The sequence below is a fragment of the Mytilus trossulus genome, chromosome 6 (assembly GCF_036588685.1).
Source record: "Mytilus trossulus isolate FHL-02 chromosome 6, PNRI_Mtr1.1.1.hap1, whole genome shotgun sequence".
NCBI classification, from domain to species: domain Eukaryota; kingdom Metazoa; phylum Mollusca; class Bivalvia; order Mytilida; family Mytilidae; genus Mytilus; species Mytilus trossulus.
The window spans coordinates 42,878,860-42,892,161 of record NC_086378.1 but is presented as its reverse complement, the minus strand read 5'-3'; the positions used below and the strand labels follow the sequence as shown (position 1 = coordinate 42,892,161).

The window sequence follows — 13,302 nt, the reverse complement described above, 5'->3', positions numbered from 1 at the left end:
CACATCTTCCTATATCTACTAACAGTCGATAACATATAAAATGTGCATAAAAGATTGTAGATGTTCCCTCTGGAATAATCTGAATATTTTAGGAAACCACTGACTCTATTTTATGAGCTTCATATACAATTATTTCAAGATTTTCCAAGTCTCCCTATCATAAGACTGTTTACATTTTCTTATCATCATCATAGACACAATATTTATTTCTTGTCAATAAAGAGATGAGGAATTTCATTATATATACAGAAAAGCAATCATATAGGATTGTTGCTGGAAAATTGATACAAAGTAAAAGTTATAATAAAATTTTAGAACTTTTTATTTCATGAAAATCAAACCTTAATAACATAGAATGAAAGATCCACTAAACTCAATACATTGTACAATTCTAAATATTCCAATACATAAATGCATGAACAACGTATACACATTCTTAACTACACAATAAAACTGCTTTGATTTGATTTTAAACAGCCAGGAATCTGTTTACTTTCACCTTTTAGATAACATTTTATACATAGAATATAAAATGTATTCATGTAAATGAATTCTATGTTTGTTTCTTTAATGATAACCATTTTCCAAGTAGTAAAAAGTCCATCTTAAATGCATTTTAAATCATTGCACGTCTTCAATATATAAGAACACAGTTCAGTTGTCCTCCACATTGCAGATATTTTATCCAAGAACAAATTACAATATTAATTAATTATAACAAAAACACAGATCTAAGCACAGTAAAATAGTCTCCCCTGTTCTGTAAAGAATTCTTGTTCGTATTCTTTCTTAATTGTGTGGCCGGCACTAAATCTTGTTTAACCTACAAAATAATATATGGTTCAGTTGAATATATAATTAGTCCAATACAATACAGAATTTCAATGCCTCAAACAGTTGTTATTTATTTTCCATCAGTGCAAAAACAGAACATAATCCCAAGATTGTATCAAATTGTAAAATTTGTAATGCAGAAATACAATTCATTTGTGAGACCAATCATTTAAATGAAAAGTTATTTTTTTTTTTTTTTAGTAATGACTTTACACAGAACCATGACTCAAATGATTTACCTTTTTGTTTTATGAAATGACAATGTGAGAGAAAACAAGGCTTCATCATAACCATTTCTTTTTATCAAGTATTGGTAATAAGAATGTGTTGGTGAATATGTAAACTGTGATGATTAAAATATATAGTGTTGTGATAGACAAACATACTGCAGTGATAGACATACATAGTGTGGTGATAGGTAAACAAGGCATGGTGATAGACAATAGTGTGGTGATAGACAAACATATTGAAGTGATAGACAAACAAATTGTGCTTATAGACAAACATAGCATGGTGACAGACAACACATAGTGTGGTGATAGACAGACATAGTGTCATGATAGACAATAGTGTGGTGATAGACCACAGTGTGGTGATAGACAAAAATATTGTGGTGATAAATACACAGCCTGTGGTGAATGACTTATGTAGTGTGGTGATTGATTATGTGTGGCGGTAGATATATTATATGTGGCCATAATTATACTATGTGTTGCAGTAGATACATAATATGTGGTGGTATATACATTATGTGTGTGCCAGCAGAAGTATTATGTAGACATAGTTACAAGTACAATAACACTGAAACAATATATTTTTAAGGTTTACTCATCTTGAATGATAGAATCTTTGACTGACAGTTAGTATACCATATTTGCTACTTTTATTGAAAAGATATCTGACATGATATTTACATAAAATATTGCACGATATGTTGGAGCAGTTATTCTTTAAAAAACATTTCTTTTAAATTATTTCATTTCAACCAGGATTGTTTAATTGCTTATTAACTCTTTACATACATATGTATAATACTTTGCTATTTAACTCTTTACATACATATGTAAAGAGTAAAGTGTCGTTGTTGACATGAATATCAATTATTTGGTAATTTTTTTTTATAAATTTCCTGTTTACAAAACTTTGAATTTTTCGAAAAACTAAGAATTTTCTTATCCCAGGCATAAATTACGTTAGTCGTATTTGGCACAACTTTTGGAATTTTGGATCCTCAATGCTCTTCAACTTTGTATTTGTTGGATTTTTAACTATTTTGATATGAGCGTCACTGATGAGTCTTATGTAGAAACGAAACTTGCGTCTGGCGTACTAAATTATAATCCTGGTACCTTTGATAACTATGAGTAATACTTTTAATTTTAATGAAGATTACCTTTTCCTTTTTCTTCTATGTTCTATCTTTCAAAAATCTAGTTTCACTTTTCTGAAGAAAAAAAAATAATAACAATTGAGTCATTTTTAGTTTAAAATCTGAATAAACATAAACAGATTTCTGTACAGAAAGGTGAACTATTATCATGTTCATATCTACTTTTAAAATGATATAAATTGGGCTTATAAAGGTATACCCAGTGGTGTGATAAAAATAATATATAAATTGAGGTGAAAATATACAGTGAGGTGATTGATCAATAAAGTAAAGGTGTTTAATATGTAGAAATATACATAGAGACTGTGGGGGTAGATATAGAGAAGGGGTAATAGAAATAGAGAGTGTGTGGTGATTGATATATAAAGTGAGGTGATGGATAAATAAAATGAGGTGATAGGTGTTTAAGATGTTGTCATAAACATAGAGACATTGGGGATAGATATTGAGAGTATGGGGATAGATATTGAGAGTGTGTGGTGATTGATATATAAAGTGAGGTGAGGGATAAATAAAATGAGGTGATAGGTGTTTACGATGTGGTCATAAACATAGAGACAATGGGGATAAATATTGAGAGTATGGGGATAGATATAGAGAGTGTGTGGTGATTGATATATAAAATCAGATGATGGATAAATAAAGTAAAGTGATTGGTGTTTGTTATTTGGTCATAAACATAGAGACTATGGGGATAGATATTGAGAGTTTGGGGATAAATATAGAGAGTGTGTGGTGATTGATATATAAAGTGAGGTGATGGATGAATAAAATGAGGTGATAGGTGTTTATTGTGAGGTCATAAACATAGAGACTGTGGGGATAGATATCGAAAGTATTGGGATAGAAATAGAGAGTGTGTGGTGATCATAATATTAAGTGAGGTGATGAATAAATAAAGTAAGGTGATAGGTGTTTAAAATGTGGTTATAAACATAGAGACTGTGGGGATATATATTGAGAGTATGAGGATAGATATAGAGAGTGTGTGGTGATTGATATATAAAATTAGATGATGGATAAATAAAGTAAAATGATTGGTGTTTGTTATTTGGTCATAAACATAGAGACTATGGGGGTAGATATTGGGAGTTTCGGGATAAAAATAGAGAGTGTGTGGTGATTCATGTATAAAGTGAGGTGATTGATTAAAAAAAGTAAGATGGTAGGTGTTTATGATGTGGTCATAAACATAGAGACTGTGGGAATACATATCGAGAGTATATATATAGTAAGTGTGTGGTGATTAATATATAAAGGGAGGTGATGGATAAATAAAATAAGGTGATAGGTGTTGATAATTTGGTCATAAACATAGAGACTATGGGTATAGATATTGACAGTGTGGTGAGTGACACAGAGACTATGGGGATATATATAAAGAGTGTGTTGATTGATATATAAAGTGAGGTTATTGATAAATAAAGTGTGGTGATAGGTGTTTATTATGTGAAGATATACAGAGAGACTTTTGGGGTATACAAAAAAGAGTGGGGGGTAGATATAGAGAGTGTGTGAGTGGTGATTGATACATATAGTGAGGTGCTTGATAAATAAAGTAAGATGATAGTTGTTTATTTTGTGGAGATATACATAGAGACTTTTTGGGCGGATATAGAGAGTTGGGGATATATATAGAGTGTGGTGATTGATACATAAAGTGAGGTGATTGATAAATAAAGTTAGGTGATAGGTGTTTATTTTGTGGAGTTATACAGAGAGACTTTTGGGGTATACAAAAAAGAGTGGGGGATAGATATAGAGAGTGTGTGAGTGGTGATTGATACATATAGTGAGGTGATTGATAAATAAAGTAAGATGATAGGTGTTTATTTTGTGGAGATATACAGAGAGACTTTATGGGCGCATACAGAGAGTTGGGGATATATATAGAGAGTGTGGTGATTGATATATGAAGTGAGGTGATTGATAAATAAAGTAAGGGGTAGCGTTTGTATTATCCCGAGATATACATAGAGAACATTATGATACTATTATGATATATACATAATGACTGTTAGCATTGGTATGGAGAGTGTAGTGATAGACAATCATAGTATGGGGATAGCTTTTAAGACTGTAATGATAGATAATCATAGAATGGGGATAGCTATTGAGACTGTAGTGATAGATAATCATTGTATGGGGATAGCTATTGAGACTGTAGTAATAGATAATCATAGTATGGGGATAGCTATTGAGACTGTAGTGATAGATAATCATAGTATGGGGGTCCCTATTGAGACTGTTGTGATATATATGAAGAATGTGGTGCTAAATACAGCGACTGTAGCAATGGAGGAATATATAATTTATAAAGCACCACACTGTATACTGTAAACCAACTTATTTTCGCGGATACTTTATTTCGCGTTTTACCCTTTCTTGACCACTTCGCGGGTATTTCATTTCGCAATTATCTGATTTACTTGATGAAGTTTAATAAGGAAAGATCAAAGATTGACATATTCGCGACGATTTATATTCGCGTTATTTTTCTACCCGCGAAAGTCGCGAAAATAAATCGCTCGCGAAAATTAGTTGGTTTACAGTATATCTTTTTTCAAGTATTATTTTCTAAAAATACTTTACCATCACTATTTCTGAGTGCTGCTTGGTTGTAAATCATTTAACTATTCTTGTTATTTCACTTAAAATTAGATGAACCATTTCCTTTCTTCCATTTTCACCAATGACCTCTAAATCCCTGCAAAATGTTGTTTGGTATTTCTGCAAGAAGAACACAAATATTAATAATGAATTTGATAATTGCTACATAACAAGTATACAAGCTTATACAAACATATCTCAGTGGACATTGCATATCTGCATATCTCCTTCCACTGCAAATTATACAATGACCAGTACATTTCTCTGACTTAGAGAAGATACAACAAGTTATAGTATACAGTCTTCTGAAAAATAGATAAAGAATGATGATAGATATAATCATTGTGTTACTATAAATATGATATGATGGTGATAAATATATATAGATAGGTGATAAGTGTGGACTTAGTTATAGTGGGGTTATGTGTATATACAGTGAGGTAAAGGGTCCACAGAATAGTATTAAGATATATACAGTGTGATGATATATAAACAAAAGGATGATATATATATATATATTTACGAGTCTAAATTGAAAACTACGTTCATATATACAACTCGTCTAAACATCAACCCAACAATGTTAGATCTGTAAATTTGCTTTCGCAAATTTTTGGTTCTTCCCTCGCCGTGATTCGGTCCCATGCTACTGTGATATTGTGACACCAAATCGCATGCACTGCAGCCGTCCCGCTAGACCATATAAAGTGTGGTGATAGATATATAAAGTCTTGTGACAGATATATAAAGTGTGGTGACAGAAATATAAAGTATGTTGACAGATATATAAAGTGTGGTGACTGGTATATAAAGTTTGGTGACAGATATATAAAGTGTGGTGACAGATATAGAAAGTGTGGTGGCAGATATATAAATTGTGGTGACAGAATATAAAGTGTGGTGACAGATATATAAAGTAGTGATAGATATATAAAGTGTGGTGATGGATATGTCAAGTGTAATGACAGATATATAAAGTGTGGTGATACGTCTAAAGTGTGGTGATATATATATAAAGTGTGTTGATTGATATATAAAGTGTAAATATAGATATATAAAGTGAGGTGATAGATATATATAGTGAGGTGATTCATATATAAAGTGTGGTGATGGACATGTTAAGTGTTGTGACAGATATATAAGGTGTGGTGACAGATAAATAAAGTGGGTGATAGATATATAGTGACATTATGGATATATAAAGTGTGGTGATGGATATAATAAGTATAATGACAGATATATAAAGTTTGGTGACAGATATATAAAGTGTGGTGACAGATATATAAAGTATGGTGATAGATATATAAAGTGTGGTGACAGATATATAAAGTGTGCTGATTGATATATAAAGTGTGCTGATTGATATATAAAGTGTGGTGACAAACAGATATATAAAGTATGGTGATAGAAATATAAAGTGTGGTGATAGATATATAAAGTCTTGTGACAGATATATAAAGTGGTGATATATATATAAAGTGTGGTGATGGATATGTCAAGTGTAATGACAGATATATAAAGTGTGGTGATAGATATACAAAGAGTGGTGACAGATATATAAAGTGTGGTGACAGAAATATAAAGTATGGTGACAGAAATATAAAGTGTGGTGACTGGAATATAAAGTTGACAGATATATAAAGTGTGGTGACAGATATAGAAAGTGTGGTGGCAGATATATAAATTGTGGTGACAGAATATAAAGTGTGGTGACAGATATATAAAGTAGTGATAGATATATAAAGTGTGGTGATGGATATGTCAAGTGTAATGACAGATATATAAAGTGTGGTGAAATATATGTAAAGTGTGTTGATTGATATATAAAGTGTAAATATAGATATATAAAGTGAGGTGATAGATATATATAGTGAGGTGATTCATATATAAAGTGTGGTGATGGACATGTTAAGTGTTGTGACAGATATATAAGGTGTGGTGACAGATAAATAAAGTGGGTGATAGATATATAGTGACATTATGGATATATAAAGTGTGGTGATGGATATAATAAGTATAATGACAGATATATAAAGTTTGGTGACAGATATATAAAGTGTGGTGACAGATATATAAAGTATGGTGATAGATATATAAAGTGTGGTGACAGATATATAAAGTGTGCTGATTGATATATAAAGTGTGCTGATTGATATATAAAGTGTGGTGACAGATATATAAAGTATGGTGATAGATATATAAAGTGTGGTGATAGATATATAAAGTCTTGTGACAGATATATAAAGTGGTGATATATATATAAAGTGTGGTGATGGATATGTCAAGTGTAATGACAGATATATAAAGTGTGGTGATAGATATACAAAGAGTGGTGACAGATATATAAAGTGTGGTGACAGAAATATAAAGTATGGTGACAGAAATATAAAGTGTGGTGACTGGAATATAAAGTTGACAGATATATAAAGTGTGGTGACAGATATAGAAAGTGTGGTGGCAGATATATAAATTGTGGTGACAGAATATAAGGTGTGGTGACAGATATATAAAGTATGGTGATAGATATATAAAGTGTGGTGATAGATATATAAAGTCTTGTGACAGATATATAAAGTGGTGATAGATATATAAAGTGTGGTGATGGATATGTCAAGTGTAATGACAGATATATAAAGTATGGTGATAGATATACAAAGTGTGGTGACAGATATATAAAGTGTGGTGACAGAGTCTGGTGACAGATATATATAAAGTGTGGTGACAGATATATAAAGTGTGGTGACAGATATATAAAGTGTGGTGATAGATATATAAAGTGTGTTGATTGATATTTAAAGTGTAATTATATATATATATAAAGTGAGGTGATAGATATATATAGTGAGGTGATTGATATATAAAGTGTGGTGATGGATATGTTAAGTGTGGTGACAGATACATAAGGTGTCTTGACAGATATATAAAGTGGGGTGATAGATATATAGTGACATTATGGATATATAAAGTGTGGTGTTGGATATGTTAAGTATAATGACAGATATATATAAAGTGTGGTGACAGATATATAAAGTGCGGTGACAGATATATAAAGTATGGTGATAGATATATAAAGTGTAATAAGAGATATATAAAGTGTGCTGATTGATATATGAGGTGTGGTGACAGATATATAAAGTGGGGTGATAGATATATAGTGACATTATGGATAGATAAAGTGTGGTGATGGATATGTTAAGTATAATGACAGATATATAAAGTTTGGTGACAGATATATAAAGTGTGGTGACAGATATATAAAGTATGGTGATAGATATATAAAGTGTGGTGACAGATATATAAAGTGTGCTGATTGCTATATAAAATGTGGTGACAGATATATAAAGTATGGTGATAGATATATAAAGTGTGGTGATAGATATATAAAGTCTTGTGACAGATATATAAAGTGGTGATAGATATATAAAGTGTGGTGATGGATATGTCAAGTGTAATGACAGATATATAAAGTATGTTGATGGATATACAAAGTGTGGTGACAGATATATAAAGTGTGGTGACAGAGTCTGGTGACAGATATATATAAAGTGTGGTGACAGATATATAAAGTGTGGTGACAGATATATAAAGTGTGGTGATAGATATATAAAGTGTGTTGATTGATATATAAAGTGTAATTATATATATATATAAAGTGAGGTGATAGATATATATAGTGAGGTGATTGATATATAAAGTGTGGTGATGGATATGTTAAGTGTGGTGACAGATATATAAGGTGTCGTGACAGATATATAAAGTGTGGTGTTGGATATGTTAAGTATAATGACAGATATATATAAAGTGTGGTGACAGATATATAAAGTGAGGTGACAGAAATATAAAGTATTGTGATAGATATATAAAGTGTAATAAGAGTTTTATAAAGTGTGCTGATTGATATATGAAGTTTGGTGACAGATATATAAAGTATGGTGATAGATATATATAGTGTGATGATAGATATATAAAGTCATGTGACAGATATTTAAATTGGTGATAGATATATAAAGTGTGGTGATGGATATGTCAAGTGTAATGACAGATATATAAAGTGTGGTGATAGATATACAAAGAGTGGTGACAGATATATAAAGTGTGGTGACAGAAATATAAAGTTTGGTGACAGATATCTAAAGTGTGGTGACAGATATAGAAAGTTCAGTGACAGATATATAAAGTGTGGTGGCAGATATATAAAGTGTGGTGACAGATATATAAAGTAGTGATAGATATATAAAGTGTGGAAATGGATATGTCAAGTGTAATGACAGATATATAAAATGTGGTGATAGATATACAAAGTGTGGTGACAGATATATAAAGTGTGGTGACATAGTCTGGTGACAGATATATATTAAGTGTGGTGACAGATATATAAAGTCTGGTGACAGATATATAAGTCTGGTGACAGATATATAAAGTGTGGTGACAGATATAGAAAATTTAGTGACAGAAATAGAAAGTGTGGTGGCAGATATATAAAGTGTGGTGGCAGATATATAAAGTGTGGTGACAGAATATTAAGTGTGGTGACAGATATATATTAAGTGTGGTGACAGATATATAAAGTGTTGTGACGGAGTCTGGTGACATATATATATATATATAAAGTCTGGTGACAGCTATATAAAGTGTGGTGACAGATATATAAAGTCTGGTGACGGATATATAAAATGTGCATGTGGTGACAGATATAAAAGGTGTGGTGACAGATATATAAAGTGTGGTGACAGATATAAAAGGTGTGGTGACAGATATATAAAGTGTGGTGACAGATATATAAAGTCTGGTGACATATATATATAAAGTGTGGTGACAGATATATAAAGTATGGTGACATATATATAAAGTCTGGTGAAATATATGATAAAGTGTATATAACATGGCAAAATCTGTATCGCATGCCACATCACCCTCGACCAATATCATAAAGTGACAGAAGAGATAAATCAAGGTCCTAGATATATAGCAATTATCTATCATATTGAATACACCTTAATTATTGGTAACCCCAGCTGACCCGACTGCATAGAACTTTTGAGGAATATAACTATAACAATCATTTTTCCTTTGTGGCTTCAGATATTTTTTTTTACTTCAAAATTTTACTACAACCTGTGTGATATCCAGTAATGGCGGACAAATAGTGATAAGGTACAGTAGCGGATCCAGGGGAGAGTTCAGGGGGGTTGGACCCCCCTTTTTTAACGATCAATGCATTGGAATGGTGACTTATAGTTGATCCCCCCTTTTTTTAAATGGCTGGATTCGCCCCTGATAAGGTGTATGAAAAATTACCATGAACATCAAACCACTCTTATTTTGAGCTCTCGTTTTACAAGATTTGATACATTTTCACCAGTTTCAAGTTTCAAGTCCTATTAACACAAATCTATCTCCACATAGAAGATTTTTTTCAAAAAGTGAAAGTAGAAATTACCGGTTCCGCCCAGTTCCGGTTGCGCATGCGCACAAATACGAGGTTACAGTCCGGGTTACAATATCTATAACCTTGTATATTATATACCTCCATTTAATTCACCATACTTTATCTTACATTATTGTCTATATTTCAACTATCGCATTAATAGTGCACAAAAAAAAATTGAATTTAAAGTAGCTGAGTTGATGTATATACTAGAAGTTTAGATGCAGAAGTCCTATTAGCTACACTGTTAGTGTGGTGTTATCAAGTTTCAGATGCTTTTTTAGTGAATTTTGGAACCGATCAGTAAGTAAATATTTACCATGATTTCATTGCCTTGAAATGTTTGCTCTATGTGTGTTGATTGCCAAAAACAAAGTCTACTGATTGGGGAAATACAATAATTTTTTTTCAAAATCATTTTTTTCGTCTGCTATTTCTTGATCAAGAAGAAGCTTCTATCCAAATTTCATAACATTCATTGTAAGTTCAACAAAGTTGTTGATATATATTGACTCTTAATTCTGTATTAATGTAACTGTGCTGATATTAAATATAAAAAAGAAGTAGTGGTATGATTGGCAATGAGACAACTGTCCACAAGAGACCAAAATGACACAGACATTAACAACTATAGGTCACCGTAGGCCTTCAACAATGAGCAAAGTCCATACCACATAGTCAGCTATAAAAGGCCCTGATAAGACAATGTAAAACAATTCAAACGAGAATTAAAGGCTTTTACAATACCAATTACCTATATGTTTTTCCAAGATTGTGGTTTGATTCCATGTCTGCCAACTGATCAACTGGTAAAATAGTTTAGTGCTAGTAAAGATGTATTCCTTTACAACTAGAACTATTGTAAAGGCATTTTAAAGATGATATAGTGATTTTTGAATGGTTTCATCCAACCATGACCTCGGGTCAGAAATAAGCCCCCGGGTCAAAATATTATTTTCCACAAAAAGAATCAAAATTATTTTTATTCCGAAAATGTTTTTTCCATTTTTGTTGAGCCTGCAACTTTTGTTGCAGAAAGCTAGACATAGGGATAGTGATCTGGCGGCGGCGGCTACGGCGTTAGCTAACTTTTTAAAACCTTTATATTTTAGAAGCTGGAAGACCTGGATGCTTCATACTTTGTATATAGATGCCTCATGTTACGAAGTTTCCGTCAGTCACATGTTCAATGTCCTTGACCTCATTTTCATGGTTCAGTGACCACTTGAAAAAAAAATTCAAATATTTTGTAATGTTGAATTCTCTCTTATTATAAGTATTAGGATAACTATATTTGGTATGTGCGTACCTTGCAAGGTCCTCGTGCCCGTCAGACAGTTTTCACTTGACCTTGACCTCATTTCATGGATCAGTGAACAAGGTTAAGTTTTCGTGGTCAAGTCCATATCTCAGATACTATAAGCAATAGGGCTAGTATATTCGGTGTATGGAAGGACTGTAAGGAATACATGTCCAACTGGCAGGTGTCATCTGACCTTGACCTCATTTTCATGGTTCAGTGGTTAAAGTTAAGTTTTTGTGTTTTGGTCTGTTTTTCTTATGCTTTATTCAATAGGTCTACTATATTTGTTGCATGGAATGATTGTAAGGTGTACATGTCTAGCGGGCAGATGTCATTTGACCTTGACCTCATTTTCATGGTTCAGTGGTTATAGTTAAGTTTTTTGAGTTCTGGTCTTTTTATCTGATATTATATGCCAAAAGTAACTATATATTTGGTGTATGGAAATATTTTATGATCTATATGTCAGTTCCGCACAATTTATTTGACCATGACCTTATTTCACGGTTCATTGCACAGTGTTAAGTTTTTGTGTTTTGGTCTATTTTTCTTAAAACTATAAGTAATAGGTCAACTGTATTTAATGTATGGAAGCATTTTTAGCTGTACATGTCTTCCTGGCATGGTTCATCTGACCTTGACCTCATTTTCATGGTTCATTGGTCTTTGTTTAGCTATCTTGGTTAATGTTAAGTTTATGTGACAGTTGCAATAAAGCTTTAGGACTATCAACATAATATCAATGATAAGTAAAGAAGGCGAGACATTTCAGTGTGTGCACTCTTGTTGAGATTTGGTGTTTTTATCTAATACTTTATGCCATAAATCAACTATATTTGGTGTATGGAAATATTTTATGATCTATATGTCAGGAGCGCAGGTTTTATTTGACCTTGACCTCATTTTTCACGGTTCATTGCTGAGTGTTGACATTTTGTGTTTTAGTTTGTTTTTCTTTAACTATAAGCAATAGGTCAACTATATTTGTTGTATGGAAGAATTGTTGGCTTGCATGGTTCATCTGACCTTGACCTCATTTTCATGGTTCTTTGGTCAATGGTTAGTTATCTTGGTTCATGCTAAGTTTATGTGACAGTTTTAATAAAGCTTAATATTTAGGATTATCAACATAATATCAATGATTAGTAAAGAAGGCGAGACATTTCAGTGTGTCCACTCTTGTTGAAAAGTGCTTTAAAACAACAGAATTGATAATCCAAATAAATACATGCAAATCGAGCACAAACAACTGATAAGTAGACTTGACTGGACAATTCAAACCATGCTATGACATCGAGTAAATTTTTTTTATTAAAAGATAACCTGCCTTCCTGGTCTGTTTTACAAAGGGCAGACCAGGGGGTAGCGAAACATATATTATTTTAAATGTGGCCTCATTATCATGGTTAATTGGTCAAATCAAAGTTTTCATAGTTTCCCATCTATCAATTACTATAAGCAACCTATCAACAGTATTTAGTGTATGGAATAATTGTAAGGTGACAGGTGGTTATCTGACTAATCTAATTCATCTAATTTTTATGACATATGATTTTTTTCATTATGATAAAGGTTTCCCAAATGCTATAACAAATAGGCTAACTATATTTGGTATGATTGGTATGTGACACCATGTGTTCGTGTTTGTCTTGCAGAGTTCTTTGGACCTTGATCTTATTTTTATGTTTCATAGGTCAATGAAGTGTTCATGGTTTTACCTGTTTTATCATATACTAT

The 13,302-nt window shown here is 31.9% G+C and overlaps 1 long non-coding RNA gene across 1 annotated transcript; it reads right to left on the bottom strand.

The window, feature by feature from the left end:
• Window positions 1–304: 304 nt before the first annotated feature.
• Window positions 305–10,247, bottom strand: LOC134721380 (uncharacterized). The gene is made up of 4 exons (XR_010107845.1): window positions 10,133–10,247; window positions 4,817–4,954; window positions 2,228–2,278; window positions 305–823 (listed from the first exon to the last, which is right to left on the bottom strand). It is a non-coding gene; the product is annotated as an uncharacterized LOC134721380 (long non-coding RNA).
• Between the last annotated feature and the right edge of the window lie 3,055 nt (window positions 10,248–13,302).